This window comes from Lontra canadensis, unplaced genomic scaffold (genome assembly GCF_010015895.1).
Source record: "Lontra canadensis isolate GAN:19392208 unplaced genomic scaffold, GSC_riverotter_1.0 scaffold128, whole genome shotgun sequence".
Classification (NCBI taxonomy): Eukaryota; Metazoa; Chordata; class Mammalia; order Carnivora; family Mustelidae; genus Lontra; species Lontra canadensis.
In genome coordinates this window covers 1,991,555-2,007,294 of record NW_022631122.1, presented here as the reverse complement: position 1 = coordinate 2,007,294, position 15,740 = coordinate 1,991,555, and the positions used below count along the sequence as shown (strand labels likewise).

The following is a 15,740-nucleotide window of genomic DNA, read 5'->3' as shown; positions in this document are numbered from 1 at the left end:
CCACGGCTCATGCTGTTTCCCTACGTGGTGTGCCCTTCCCAGGCACAGAAGACTAACCATGGAAGTGAAAGTTCAGGAAAAGGAAGATGGCAGTGCCCAGCAACCATGAGGAGAGAGGACACGGGGACCCCAGGGAGCAGCCAGACTCAGGCACCCACACACTCTCTCCTCGTGCACTCCGACAGGCTGGGTCGGAGGATGTACATGGCTTCCAGAAAAAGGGGCACTGCAGGAATCCCCTCACACGGATGCATCTTTTCAGGACCGTCCATAAGCCGTGGGGGACATTTCAGCACCTAGCCTTCCTCCAGCGCCTGCATGTCACACAACTGGACAGAAGCCTCAACCAGCAAGTAAACGGAAGTGAGACCAGCGCCATTTTCTTTCCTGGAAAAAACACCTTTGGGTCAGGCCATAGCAGACATCTAGGACGTGAGACCTCCTCCACCCACCAGTCTGCCTCTGTCCGCAAAGCCAAAGGAAAAAGAACTAACTGCTGAAGCCCAGCTTCCAGAAAGCAGTGGGGAGACCTGAAGTGGCGTCTGGATGATTTGCCAGAAATTCTGGCTCTGCTGTCCAAGATCCAACTCACAGCTCTCAGCTGGGTTTGCAGGCTCAGGGACCTGCTGACTGGCCCTGCTTCCTACTTCCTTTTCTCGTAACAGGCCTTGCATCCTGTGCCACCAACTCTAACCATCAGTTTTTTGAAGCGTCATTGGATTCAAATATGAATTGGACAAAAAACTGACCTCTGGTGCGTGGACAGATCAGTCCGTGACTGACGGTGTCCTTGGCCACTTGCTGTGCTGTTCCAGGACATGCCCTTCCAGCTGAGGGCGGGGGGTGAACCCACTCCACCTGCAGGAGCCCTGGGGGCCTTCCACATTTCCCTGTATACCTGCTGCTTTACCCCGTTAAGAGGATCAGCGTTGTCAGCACGTAGGTCAGCACTGAGGGCCATCCCACCTGTCATGCACGGAACAGCAGCTACTGGCAGACTCCGTGCTGGAACATTTATTTCTTCCAGGAAGAATCCTCTACTCTTGCCAGTTTCCCCCATTTCAACGCCCTGACCTGGGGACTCTACACAGACTCTCCCGAGGCTACCCCATGATGTCGGTCACCCACCCAGCCCTGTGCAGGGGCACTGCCCTGCACCACTGCCTGGCCTTCATCAGACCATCCTCAGCGGCCCCCATCCTGGATGTCAGCACATGGACCTTCCCGTCATCTCCCTCCCCATCAACCTGTGTATTTCCTATTGTGACTTTCCATTCTCAGGGGATGCAGACCAGAAGAGCTCCCAGAAGCTGCTCTTCCCCAGCCCCTCCGGCACCTGCCCTACTCCCACTGCTCTCATTCACCTGTGCTAAGTGGCCCCCAGCTGGAAAGTGGCCAGGGAAGAGCCTCAGAGTTGACATCACATGGGCATGTGGGAAGAAAACAGAAACAGAAAACATTCAGGGAGGCTCACAATTTTTGCTATCCCTTTGCTGTTAGACAAGAATATTCTGGTAATTCAGGAGCTCGAGAAGAGAGATTGCTGTGTCTGGTACAAGACTAGAATCATTTGGTGCTCAGTGATCACCTGATGACTGTCTTTCATGGTAACGTCAAAAAGGCTTTCCAAATAAGACAGAGGTTGGCCCAGGTGATTAGGATGAGAACAGTTTTCTCTTTAAAGGTCTTTATATATTTCTTTCACCAATTCCCTTTCCCCTAATTGTTTTTCTTCCTCATGCAGATGTACAAGTGCACCTCTTCCCCCATGGCCCCTCGTGCACATGCACGTGCACACACACTCACAACGTTCTCATGCATATTCTCAACCACATATCTCCCCAGTGTAGAACACCAAGGATGTGCCGCTACTTGGCATGCGAAGGGAGAATTCCAAGCAGCTGCCTTGGCAATCTCAGACGGGACTGCCAGCCCCTAGCCCACCCCCATTACCCATCAGCATTTCAAAAACTCCAAGGAATCAAAGGCATCTTTATAGCTCACTTTAAAACACAGGAAGTATCCCGAGGCACCTGGCGGGCTCAGTCCAAGATAGAGCATGTGACTCTTGATCTTAGGGTGGTGAGTTCGAGCCCCATGTTGGGTGTGGAGCCTACTTAAAATTAACAGTAATACTAAGTAAATACAATACAATACAGGAGGTGTCTGAGGTATTTCTTTCTGAAAGGTGGGCGCTAGACCGCAGACCTGCCCATCCTCTGACCCATGTTTCCCCTCAGTCACTGCTGCCAATCAGCAGGCCCTTTGCTGTCCAGCTTCTCAAGACCGAATGAGAAAGGAAATCAGAAGAAAAGTGAGCTGGCCTAGCCAGCCACATAGCTCACATTCTTGTCCCTTTAGTGAAAAACACCATTTCTCTCCTGGCAACTTCTAAAGTCAGAAGTTAGCCTCCATACACCCACTGGCCTAAAAAACCAGAACCATAGGTTGGCCTCTGCTTGTGTTGTGTCTGGTTCCAGGAGTTGTGCAAGTGTCCCTGTCGCCAGGTATGGCTTAAATGGGATGTTTTAAGTACTCAATCTCCAGGGGCATGTTGCCATGTTGGAATTCATTTTGGGAAGTTTAGGCAACATTTAAACATTTGAACAGCAATGTACCTGTTCTCAAAAGTTTCTAAAGCGATTGCAGATAACATCTGACCTGTTTCTACTTATCTGTAATGTTATCTCTTGGCTGTATCCAGGTTCTGGGCAACATAGCACAGGAATATCTGCAAAGAATAGCTACAACTTGTTGCAGCCCTCAGATTTGTAGAATATCTCCATTCTCTTTTCCTGCTGCAGTAAGCCAGTATATAAGGGAAAATAGAAAGCAAAAATGGAAGCACATTATAGGAGAAAAACTATTAGCTTGGACCACGTGAAATCGCCGATATTAGTCACGTTCGACCTACAAAATATGGCAGTTTCATATAGTTCAACCTAGTAACAAGGGAGATCTGATGAGGGCTTACTGTGTTGCGGTCCATGATAGACATACATGATCACACTTAATCCTCCAGTCCACCTGGGAAGGGCATTTCTATTCCCATTTCACACAGGAGGAAGCACACTGGAGGAGAACTTGAAGATCACTCAACTGGTCAAAAATTCACAAACGTGGAAATGGCCAAAGAAATCACAGGACCAACCCCCTCACCTTACAGACAGGATGGCCATAGGCTGCACATGGTCTGACTCTCACATGGACAGGAAAGTGTGTAGAGAAGTGCCATCAAGAGTTCTTGAGAACCCTGGGCGTTCTTTGTCTCTCCCTGGTCTCCCTGCGCTAAGTCTATGCCCCTTTCTCAACTCGACCTCACTTGGTATAACCAAGTAAGGAGAAGAGTCATCTCTGCATATCAAAAACTAGAACCTTTCTGGAATGCCTGGGTGGCTCTGAAGGTTAAGCATCTGCCTTCGGCTCAGGTCATGATCCCAGGGTCCTGGGATCGAGTCCCACATCGAGCTCCTTGCTCAGCGGGAAGCCTGCTTCCCCCTCTGTCTGCCCCTCCCCCTGCTTGTGTGTGTGCTCTATTTCTGACAAATAAATAAAATCTTTAAAAAAAAAAAACTTGAACCTTTCTAAATGCCCACCAAAAGGACATTAAATACCCTAAATTATGTTGTATCTTTTAAATGGAATACTATGGAACCTTCAAAATTAACGTTATGGTCAGGGCACCAACCAGGGCTGGCTCAGTTGGTGAAGCGTGGGACCCTTGGTCTCAGGGTTGTGAGTTCGAGTCCCACACTGGGTGTAGAGATGACTTAAAAATAAAATCTTTTTTAAAAAAATATGGTCGTGGGGCGCCTGGGTGGCTCAGTAGGTTGGGACCTCTGCCTTCAGCTCAGGTCATGATCCCAGGGTCCTGGGATCGAGCCCCGCATCGGGCTCTCAGCTCAGCAGGGAGCCTGCTTCCTCCTCTCTCTCTGCCTGCCTCTCTGCCTACTTGTGATCTCTGTCAAATAAATAAATAAAATCTTTTTTAAAATGCTTAAAAATATTTTTTAAAAAATACGGTCATGGGTGCCTGGGTGGCTCAGTTGGTTGGGCAACTGCCTTTGGTTCAGGTCATGATCCTGGAGTCCTGGGATCGAGTCCCACATCAGGCTCCCTGCTCGCCAGGGAGTCTGTTTCTCCCACTGACCTCTCTCCTCTCATACTCTCTCTCATTCTGTCTCTCAAATAAACAAAAATATATATATTTTTTTAAAAATACGGTCGTATACTTGGAAACATGAAAAAATGTCAAGTTATTATTATGGTAAATTACAAAAGATGTTGGCAAAAGTGTTTCTGTGGTATGAGTCAACCGTGTAAAACACAACAGAGACAGCTCCGAAGAAAGATGGGAAGAACATACACCAAGATGTCCACTGACCGTTCTGCTAAGCACTGGGATCGTGGTTTTTAGTTTCTCCTTTCTGCTCTCCTACAGTGAATTTTTTTTTTAAGAGAATGGAGGGAAATTCAAAAAGATTTTCCTAAAGAAACAGTACAAAATTCAGCAAAGAATGCTCTCCTGCTTCCACTTAATGGCACCAAGTGAAGCTCCCAGGATTTCCAAGGATCCTGGGTCCTGTAGGCCCGACTCTCTCGTATCTGCGCACCCTATGACGGAGAAAGCAGCTCCTCCATAATAAGACAGTGCTTCCTGCGACTACAGAAGAAAAGTTAAACTTTCAAGAAAATAACAGATCCTTCATGCTTTCCCAGACAAAAACAGAGACTGCTTTCAAATGCTCGTTCTTAGCACCGTCTATACACATAGCCCCCTTGGGGTAGGCTAACTTGTGGCTCTAGGGTCCACCTTTCCCCTACCGAATGTCACAAGGTCTCTTGTCTGTCCTGCCTCTGCTGAGGGCCAGGTAGCTCTTGGACAGAAACAGGCTGTGTGCCCTTGTGCACAGAAAACCCATCATTTTGATGTGCTCAAGAGTCCCAGGGGCGCCTGGGTGGCTCAGTCAGTTAAGCATCTGCCTTTGGCTCAGGTCACGATCCCAGGGTCCAGGAATCGAGCCCCGCATCAGGCTCCCGCTCAGTGGGGAGTCTGCTTGTCCCTCTGCCTCTGTCCCTCCCCCAGCTCATTTACACTCTCACTCTCTAAAATAAATAAAATATTTTTAAAAAAAGAAAAAGAGTCCCACCCCTTCACACCCTCACCCGTCCCTTCTTCTAGGCTCTGGATACTTAGTGCTGAGGACTTAGAGAAGGTATAAAAGACAAATGTCTCCTTACTTGACTAGATCTGGTCACAGTCCTGTATTGGTTGACATGGCTTCTCTGACCAGCCCTGAGTAGGCTCTCCTGATCTCCAGCACTCCTTCTCCAAGACCACTGTATTGTTATCTATTGGTGCATAGCAAATTACCCCAAATGTGTCCACTTAAAACAACAAATATTTATTCTCTCAGTTCCTGTGGGTAAGGAACCTGAGCATGTCTTTTTTTTTTAAGATTTTATTTATTTATTTGACAGACTGAGATCACAAGTAGGCAGAAAGGCAGGCAGAGAGGGAGACAGGGGGAAGCAGGCTTCCTGCCGAGCAGAGAGCCCGATGTGGGGCTTGATCCCAGGACCCTGCGATCATGACCCGAGCCAAAGGCAGAGGCTTTAACCCACTGATCCACCCACGTGCCCTGGAACCTGAGCATGTCTTAACTGTGTCCTCCAGCTTAGAGTCTCTCTCGAGGTTGTAATCAAGGTGTCAACCAAGGCTGGTATCTCATCTGAAGACTTGGGAAGGATCTTTTTTCAAACCCCCTCACTAGCTATTGGCTAGAGGCACTCTTAGTTCCTCACTACCTGAGCCTCTCCACAGAGCAGCTAACAAAATGGCAGCTGGCTTCATCAGAGTGAGCAAGCGAGAAGAGCCAGGGTGAACAAGTGCAAACAAAATGGAAGCCATAGTCTTTCTGGAACCTAATCTCAGAAGTGACAACTTGGGTGCCTGGGTGGCTCAGTGGGTTAAGCCTCTGCCTTCGGCTCAGGTCATGATCTCAGGGTCCTGGAATCGAGCCCCGCATCAGGCTCTCTGCTCCACAGGGAGCCTGCTTCCCCCCTCTCTCTCTCTCTCTCTGCCTGCCTTTCTGCCTATTTGTGATCTCTCTGTCAAATAAATAAATAAAATCTGTTTAAAAAAAAAATTGTTTTAAGTAAAAAGAAGTGACAACTCTTCACTTCTGCTACTTTCCTGTTAACATAGGCTCAGGGCAGGAAACAAGTGCTCAGAATCCCTGGAGGTTATCAAAACTCCACAGAGCCAAGGGGAGAAGCAAGCAACCAAGAACCCAAATTCTGAACTGGGAGAATCAGGCTAGAGGCCCAGAAATCACGACCAGGGATATTTGAATCCTTTCCTGGGAAGGTTGGAAAAGGCTCCATCCCCTCAACCCCATCTCCCCTTCCCTTCCAGAGGGACTTCAGGCCCCTTCTGACGCCCAGTAAAATCTATTTCTCCGCCCCCATATTCTTTGACTCTTTCCCAGAAAACAAAAGAGAAACAGGATTTTTTCCGTGAAAGATTAAGGAGAACATTTCATTGCAAGTCACAGCACAGAAACATCAGAGCTGCTTTCAGGATGACTCCAGCAGAACCTCCCACAGGAAGATCAAAGACCCCTTGATTATCAGCAATAAATACATGGTTGCAAATGAGTTCCCAAGCCTGGCTGTTTGACTATGAGTTCATGAAACCTGAGCACATAAACAGTAATTTCTGCTAAGTATTTTTTTATTTAAAATATATAGGGGCGCCTGGGTGGCTCAGTGGGTTAAAGCCTCTGCCTTCGGCTCAGGTCATGATCCCAGAGTCCTGGGATAGCGCCCCGCACCAGGCTCTCTACTCAGCCTGCTTCCTCCTCTCTCTCTGCCTGCCTCTCTGCCTACTTATGATCTCTGTCTGTCAAATAAATAAATAAAATCTTTAAAAATATATATATAGATGTTAAATTACACCATACATTAAATAGTTACTTGGGGCGAGCTCAAGCATGTATACATTTTATATGAGGAAATACAGCCCCAATTCTAAAGTCCAATGATATAAATGAATACTACAATCACCTCTTGGATTTCATACCCTTATATTCTGGTACTTGAGTTTTGGGTGTTTTTTAAAAGATTTATTTATTTTAGAGAGAGAAAGTGCGGGAGCAGGGGGAGGAGCAGCTGAGAGGGAGGGAGAGAATCTCCGGCAGACTCCCTGCTGAGCACAAAACCTGAGGCGGGGCTCAATCTGGTGACTCTGAGATCATGACTTGAGCCAAAATCAAGAGTCCGATGCTGAACCAGCTGAGCCACCCAGTCGCTCCCATAGTACCATTGTTTTAAAATTTTTTTTATTTTTGAAGTGCCAAAACAATGATTTTACTCAGTAAGAAATAAGTAGTGTCCCAAAATCAGGAAAATACAAAAAAGTGGAGCTTCTGCATCTGACAAGAATGAGGCCAGAGTTCAGCTGCCTCCCCTCCCTTCAGATTTCTTGGGACCCTCTGGGGACCCTAGGACTCCATGGGACACAAAGTCATTTTCAAAATTAATCTGCAGTTTCAAGATCCAACACTAGAGGGCAGAATGCTGAGCCTAAACTGAGCTCTAGATTCATTATTCTGTTTGTGTTCAGGATGATAAAGATTCCCATTGCAAGTGACATTTTTAAAAGAATCCATTTTCAGATCACAAAGTTTAACTCTTTTGGAAACACAGGTCTCTGTTAAAGCAAAAGTCGTTGTAGAGTGCCCTGGAAAATTAAATTAAGTAACACTGTAATTCAATGAGTTCAGATTTTGACAAACCAAAACCAGAAAACAGCCTAAAAATATTAGATAAAAGGGCAATACACTTGGGCCTTGATGGGGGGGGCATAAATAAGCTTAGGAAATAATAAAAAAAGATAATAAAATAATTATGTTACATCTTTAAACATAATGAAACGATCTCATTAAGTCTAAATTCATTTAAAGGTCAATGATGCATAATTTATGTAGGCTCATAAAATGTATTCTATAAACGATGATTAAACCAACATCCCTATTTTTTTCTTATTCCTCTCCTATTAACTCTATAAACACTAGAACACTGGTATATTTTAGGCGGTAGCAAGATTTAAAGGATAACAAGTTTTTCTGAGGTTATTTCTAATAAAAATACCAAACTCCACAGACACCTAATTCACTGACATTTTATCAAACACGACAGCGTTGTGTCCCAGATTAGCACTGCAAGGGAGGGGTTATATAGGAAAGATTCTACACAGGAATGACTATAAATAGTTCCAAGATAAAATATGTCAGTTTCATAAAATGGCTGGGAACTGCCCTGCACACGTATTTTTCCAAAATTAAGGAACTGAGCTAATATGAGTCTGCACAGAGAAAGAGACTCTGATTCATTCAGCATTTCTCTGTTCTGGGGTTGAGAGTATACAAATGAACAAATCAAAAATCCCTACCTTCACGGAATTTAAATCCTTGCAAAGAGAATCAGTCATGAACAAGTTGGTTGTGAGCACTATGGAGATAAAGTAAATCAGGGAAGCTGGAAAAAGACTGTAAGAGTAGGTAGGGGTATAGGAATTTATCATTTTAAATAGGGTGGGAGATGCCAATTCCAGGAAAAGAGAACAGAAAGGGGAAAGGCCCTGAGGTAAGTGCAGGGACTAGGAAGAAGGTAACTTGGGCAGGAACAGAGTGATTAAAATGGAAAATAACAGGACATCGAAGCAGAGTGAAAAGGTAGAGTGGAGGGTGGGAGTAAACACTGAAGGACAACACTGCCGATTGCCAAGGTTTGGGCTTTCATTCAGAGGGTGATGGACTGCCAGTGGTGACTTACAAAGAAAAGAAAGCATCATCAGACTTACTGTTCTAATACGATTAGTCTGGCTACTAAGTTGAGAATAAGCTGTACAGGGCAAGGGTGCATAGGCATATTACCAAAAAACAGTCAAGAAATAATAATGGCTTGGTTGTAGCCTAATAACTTATATCAGACTATTCTTCCTGATGATCACAATTTTAAACTCTGGAGCTTTAGAAAAGACAGCTGTTTGAAAACACGGCAGAGTGACCAAAAGCAGACAGAAATGGAGGAGCATGTGATATTTGAAACAGTGCACTATGGCACACAGAGTCAGGCAAAGTCTGGAATCTTAATTGGTCTCTGGAGTCAGAAAAAAGAACTGGAGCATGCCAAAGCAGCTGTTACTGACTACAGGAATTCACAGAATTGCACGAAATGGAAAAAGCCACAGAGGAAGTAAACTCAAAATCTCCACAGAAAATCTCAACTGTTCTCCTGGGTGGCTCAGTTGGTTGAGCAACTGCCTTCAGCAGTCATGCCTCAGGTCATGATCCCGGGGTTCCTAGGATCAAGTCCCACATCGGGCTCCCAGCTCCATGGGTAGTCTGCTTCTCCCTCTGACCCTCTCATGCTCTCTCTCATTCTCTCTCTCTCAAATAAATAAATAAAATCTTTTAAAAAAAAAAAAGGGAAGAAATAAAAGAAAAGAAAATCCCCTCACAGCATTGGCTGACCCCTGAGGTGCACATGTGTAGGGCAAGACTACAAAGAGCCCCAGGGAAAAACACTAGGAGGATAAAGAGCTGAATGGAGATTTTAGCACAAGCCCACCACAGGGAAGACAGAGTTTGGAGATCAAACACTTCCAAGTTAAAGGGGCTTGGTAAAAAATGGCTCCCCGTTAAAACGCCATAAGCCACACTTAGAAGTAAAGACCACCTCCCATGACTAATGTATTCATCTTAAGAATAACAATAAAGCCAAAACAGACCTGCCCTGGCAATGCATAAAATCAAGCCTCATAAGATTTGGGGGATGGGGGCACCTGGGTGACTCAGTGGGTTAAAGTCTCTGCTTTCAGCTCAGGTCATGATCCCAGGGTCCTGGGATTGAGCCCCACATCAGGCTCTCTGCCCGGCGGGGAGCCTGCTTCCTCCTCTCTCTCTACCTGCCTCTCTGCCTACTTGTGATCTCTGTCAAATAAATAAATAAAATCTTTAAAAAAAAAAGATTTGGGGGGGGACACCTGGGTGGCTCAGTTGGTTGGACGACTGCCTTCGGCTCAGGTCATGATCCCGGAGTCCTGGGATCGAGTCCCACATCGGGCTCCCAGCTCCATGGGGAGTCCGCTTCTCCCTCTGACCTTCTCCTCGCTCATGCTCTCTCTCACTGCCTCTCTCTCAAATAAATAAATAAAATATTTAAAAAAAAAAAAAAAAGATTTGGGGGATATAAGGTAATTTAACTACATTCCAGAACAAAATTCAATATTCTCTAATGATAGAAAACAGATTTGAGATCCTTTTAAAGCACATCTTCCCCCCGCACAATGTCCAATATATAATAAAAAATTACTAGATATGAGAAAACAAAGGAGAATGAGACCCATATAAGAAAAATTGGAATTAGCAGACAAGAACTTTAAAATATTTATTTTAAACATGTACAAGGGACTTAAAGGACAACATACTCATAATGAATAAACATAATAAAATATTAGCAAAGCAATTAAACATCTAAAGAATGACCAAAAGGCAACTCTAGAAGTGAATATCTGAAATTGGAAATCTGAGTATCTGAATATCTGAATATCTGAAATTGGGAAAAAAAAAAAAAAAACATAGCGTAAGAATGGACTGAACACAACATAAGGAATAATCAGTGACCTTGAAGACAGGTCATTAGAAATCATGCCAACTGAAGTTCGATCACGGCCACCAAGTTCCTAAAATAATCAATTATAGGGGATTTGCACAGAGTTAGTCAAGAATTTAGCAGTCATTACCAGCACTAGGCCTGGAAAAGCAAGAGGAGTGTAAAGTATCAGAAACCAGAGAGAGCTGTAAAAGAAGGCCTGATTTTACTCTCCTCCAGCTCCTAGTCTTCTCCTAGTGCCTCCCATTGGTCCAATCAACCAGAAGTTTCGGGACATCAGAGCCAACTGATTCTGTAAAATCCATGGCCCACAGCAGGGTGGAAATTATGGAGAATGGAGGGACAAACAGGGAATCTCTAGATCACACACCTAAATAAATCCCAGCAAATGATTAAAAAGACAAAACAAACAAAAAAGGTCCATCATAAATCCTAGGTCACTTATATATTAATAAAATTCACACTTGCCCAAAGCTCACACAGCACTGGGTTCCAAAAGATAATGAAATAATATTGATTACATTTTGAGCAGAACTGTTGTAATCATGTATTTTTAAATCTAGTCAAAATGTCTTTCATGTGTGGGGCACCTAGGTGGCTCAGTTGGTTAAGTGTCTGCCTCCTGCTCAGGTCATGATCCCAGGTTCCTGGGTTCGAGCCCCATGTAGGGCTCCCTGCTCAGCAGGGAGCCTGCTTCTTCTTTTTTTTTTTAAGATTTTTATTTATTTATTTGACTGAGAGAGAGAGCACAAGCAGTGAGAGAGGCAGTCAGAGAGAGAGGAGGAAGCAGGCTCCCTGCTGAGCAGAGAGCCCGATTCGGGCCTCGATCCCCGGACCCTGGGACCATGACCTGAGCCGAAGGCAGAGGCTTTAACCCACTGAACCACCCAGGCGCCCAGGGAGCCTGCTTCTTCCTCTGCCCCTCCCCCACCTCATGCCTCTTTCTCTCTCTGTCTCTCTCTCTCTCAAATAAATAAATAAATCTTTTTTTTAATGAAAATCAATAAGTAAAATTAAAAAATAAACTAGAGGGCGCCTGGGTGGCTCAGTGGGTTAAAGCCTCTGCCTTCGGCTCAGGTCATGGTCCCAGGGTCCTGGGATCGAGCCCCGCATCGGGTTCTCTGCTCAGCAGGAAGCCTGCTTCCTCCTCTCTCTCTGCCTGCCTCTCTGCCTACTTGTGATCTCTCTCTGTGTCAAATAAATAAATAAAATAAAATAAATAAAAAATAAAATAAACTAGAGCACATAACCATGATATATGGGCAGGAGCTGTTACTGACCTAGAAGATCTAAAAAATATATGTTTTTGGAAAAAAATTATTTGAAGACATACTAAGGCAAACTGAAAGAAAAGTCAAAATTAAGAACTCAAAAACTGGGACTCTGTAGTAAAGATTTGTGTAATGCTTCAATTTGGGCAAGGGAGAGTATGCAAATCAGAGTTATACATTCCTCTTTTTTTTTTTTTTACACTTCACAAGCACTAAAAGAAATTATGTTATGCATTCCACCAAGAATCCACTCCTCTAGCATGAAAGTATGAGAGGCTCGGAATCTCCACTGAGACGGACGATAGGAGAAGCTGTCCTGGTTACTAAGGTACCAGACTAAAAGGTCTTTCCTTCCACTGTGGGGCACCAACCTCACTGATCCCCTTAGATCATGTCCTATCTGATAGCATATGGAGCTTAAGGTAAGGTTTGACCCTACATGCTTTCCTTAACTGTTCCCATTCTGTATCTGCTCCTTCCCCGGTCTGCACTCTTCACCCTACAACACACACAAAATATCCTATGTCTGATTAAGTGGAAACAGTGACCATACTGTCCTGCCCCCATCCCTTTGTAACAATGGCTAGATTTTTTACAGGATTATGGACCCTGTGCAGAGAACCACTGAATAGTCTCCACAAAAACCTAGTAGTGGGTCGCCTGAGTGGCTCAGTGGGTTGAGCACCTGCCTTGGGCTCAGGTCATGATCTCAGCGTCCTCGGATCGAGCCCCGCATCGGGCTCTCTGCTCAGCGGGAGCCTGCTTCCCCCTCTGTCTCTCCCTGATGCTCTGCCTACTTGCGATCTCTCTCTGTCAAATAAATAAATAAAATCTTTAAAAAAAAAAAAAACCTAGTAGTAATAGAGAATCACACAATGGCCAATTTTATTGTAAAATAACTTAAGAAATTACTCTCTTACGGAATAGTGAAGAAAAAGTCTGACAGAATATATGCCAGACAATTAACAGTGACTGTCTCTACAATTATGAGATTCACCTTTTCCAAGTTACCAACTGTAGTTCTATCATTATTCTCATTTTCTATAATTCTCATGTTATATACTTTAATTAGAAAAGCCTTTAAAATAAATGATTTTAAAATAAAACAAAACTATAAGGGATATAGGAGCTAGCTGAGTAACAGTACAAGGAAGCAACAAACAAATCTAAAATATGGGGTATTTTCCAGGACAACTGGCCTAGTTTTTGTAACATGACGATGGGCGTGAAGAGGGTGCAGGTTAGTCAAGATTTTAAAAGAATTAAGACACAACAAGCAAATATGATATATTGACCTTGTTCATACCCCAATTTAAGCAAACCCTCTAAAATACGATATTTTTTGGATAACAAGGAAATTTTTATTGTGAACTGGACAATTCCAAATTTTGTCAGACATGATTATGGTACTGTGGCTATGCAAATAAAGCCCGTATTATTAGAGATGCATATTAAAGTATGTGGGGGGTGATATGACTACTGGAATTTGCTTTTAAAAGAAAAAAAAGAGGGGTTTCTGGCTGGCTCAGTTGGAAGAACATGAGACTCTCGACCTCAGAGTCATTGAGTTCGAGCCTCATGTTGGTTGTATAGAGATTACTAAAATAAATAAATAAACTACAAAAACCAGTTTCAAAAAAAAAAAAAAAGAAAAAAGAAATAGGGGCGCCTGGGTGGCTCAGTGGGTTGAGCCTCTGCCTTCAGCTCAGGTCATGATGTCAGGGTCCTGGGATCAAGCCCCACAGCAGGCTCTCTGCTCGGTGGGGAGCCTGCTTTCCCCCTCTCTCTGCCTGCTTCTCTGCCTACTTGTGATCTCTCTCTCTCTCTGTGTCTTATAAATAAATAAATCTTCTTTTAAAAAAAAATAATATCAGATCCTTTAAAAAGAAAAAAGAAATAGATAATTACATGGGAAAATTTGGTAATTACTAAAGCTGGGTGAAGAATATATACAGTTCATTGACTTATTGTCCTTATCTATCTATGTTTGTACATTTTCATTATTTAAATTTTGAAATAAAATTGGAAACACTATTTTTAAGGACTTAATTAGTATTTGTAACTGCAGAAGAGAAATTATCCACAGTAGTAGAAATTACCGGTCATCAAGTCTCACTGTTCACAGGCATACCTCAGAGATACTGCAGGTTTGGTTCTAGACCACAGTAATAGAATAATATTGCAACAAACCAAGCGAAATTAATTTCTTTCGTTTCCCAGTGCATATAACAGCTATGTTTATGTTTACACTATACTGTTGTGCATTAAGTGTGCAACAGCATTACGTTTTAAAAAAAATATGTACCTTTATTTAAAAATACTTTATTGCTAACCAATCCGGGTGTGGTTGCTGAAAGCTGGGGGACAGGGTGGCTGTGGCAATTTTTTTTTAATATTTTATTTATTTATTTGACAGACAGAGATCACAAATGGGCAGAGAGGCAGGCCGGGTGGGGGCGGATTTGGAGCAGGCTCCCTGCTGAGCAGAGAGCCCGATGCGGGGCTCGATCCCAGGACACTGAGATCATGATGCGGGGCTCGATCCCAGGACACTGAGATCATGACCTGAGCCAAAAGCAGAGGCTTTAACCCACTGAGCCACCCAGGCGCCCCTTCTTAAAATAAGACAGTGAAGTCTGGTACATCAACAGACCCTTCCTTTCACAAATAAGTTCTCTGTAGCACGGGAAGCCATTTGATAGCATTTTATAAAGTAGAACTTCTTTCAGTCCTCTCAAACTCTGTTGCTGCTCCATTAACTAAGTGTAGGTAATATTCTAAGTCCGTTGTCATCACTTGAACAATCTCCACAGCATCTTCACCAAGAGTAGAGTTCACCTCAAGAAACCACATTCTGTGCTCATCTATAATAAGGAACTCCTCTTCCATTCAAGTTTGATCACGAGATTGCTGCAATTCAATCCCATCTTTTGGCCCCACTTCTAATTCTAGTTCTCTTGCTGTTGCCACCGTATCCGCAGTGATGTCCCTCCCTGGGGTAGTGAACCCCATGAAGTCATCCATGAGGGCTGGAATCAACTTCTTCCCAATTCCTGTTAAGGTTGATACTTTGACCTCATCCTACAAATCCCAAATACTCTTAACTGGCATCAGGAATGGTGAATCCTTTCAAGAAGGTTTTCCATTTACTTGCCCAGATCCATCAGAGAGATCACTATCTTGCAGCTACAACCTTACAAAATGTATTTCTTCAATAATAAGACTTGAGAGTCAAGATTAATCCCGCACACATGCAACATGTATGTTGTGTTAGCAGGCGTGAAAACAATAATCTCGGTGTTCATCTCCATCAGGGCTCTTCGTGACCAGGTGCCTGCTCGATGAGTAATACTATTCTGAAAGGAATCTTTGTTTCTGAGCAGCAGATCTCAACAATGGGCTCACAATATTTAGGAAACCAAGTTGTAAAGAGATGTGCTGTCATCCAGGCTTTCTTGTTCCACTGACAGAACAGCAAGCAAAGTAGATTTTGCATCATTCTTAAGGACCGCAGGATTTTTGGAAGGGTCAGTGAGCACTGGCTTCAACTTACAGTCAGCATCTGCATTAGCCTGTCCTTTGAAGCTTTGAAACCGGGCGCTGACTTCTCCTCTCCAGCTATCAAAGTCCTAGATGGCATCTTCTTCCACGATAAGAAGGCTGTTTCATGTACACTGAAAATCCGTTGTTCAGTGGAGCCCCCTTCATGAATGAGCTCCGCTACAGCTTCTGGAGAACTCGCTGCAGCTTCTCCATCAGCCCTTGCTGCTTGACCTTGCTCTTTGATGC

General features: G+C 44.0%; 1 pseudogene; it reads left to right on the top strand.

Annotated features, from left to right (window-relative positions):
- Window positions 1–546: 546 nt before the first annotated feature.
- On the top strand, window positions 547–4,079 carry LOC116857908 (annotated as a pseudogene).
- Window positions 4,080–15,740: the final 11,661 nt, after the last annotated feature.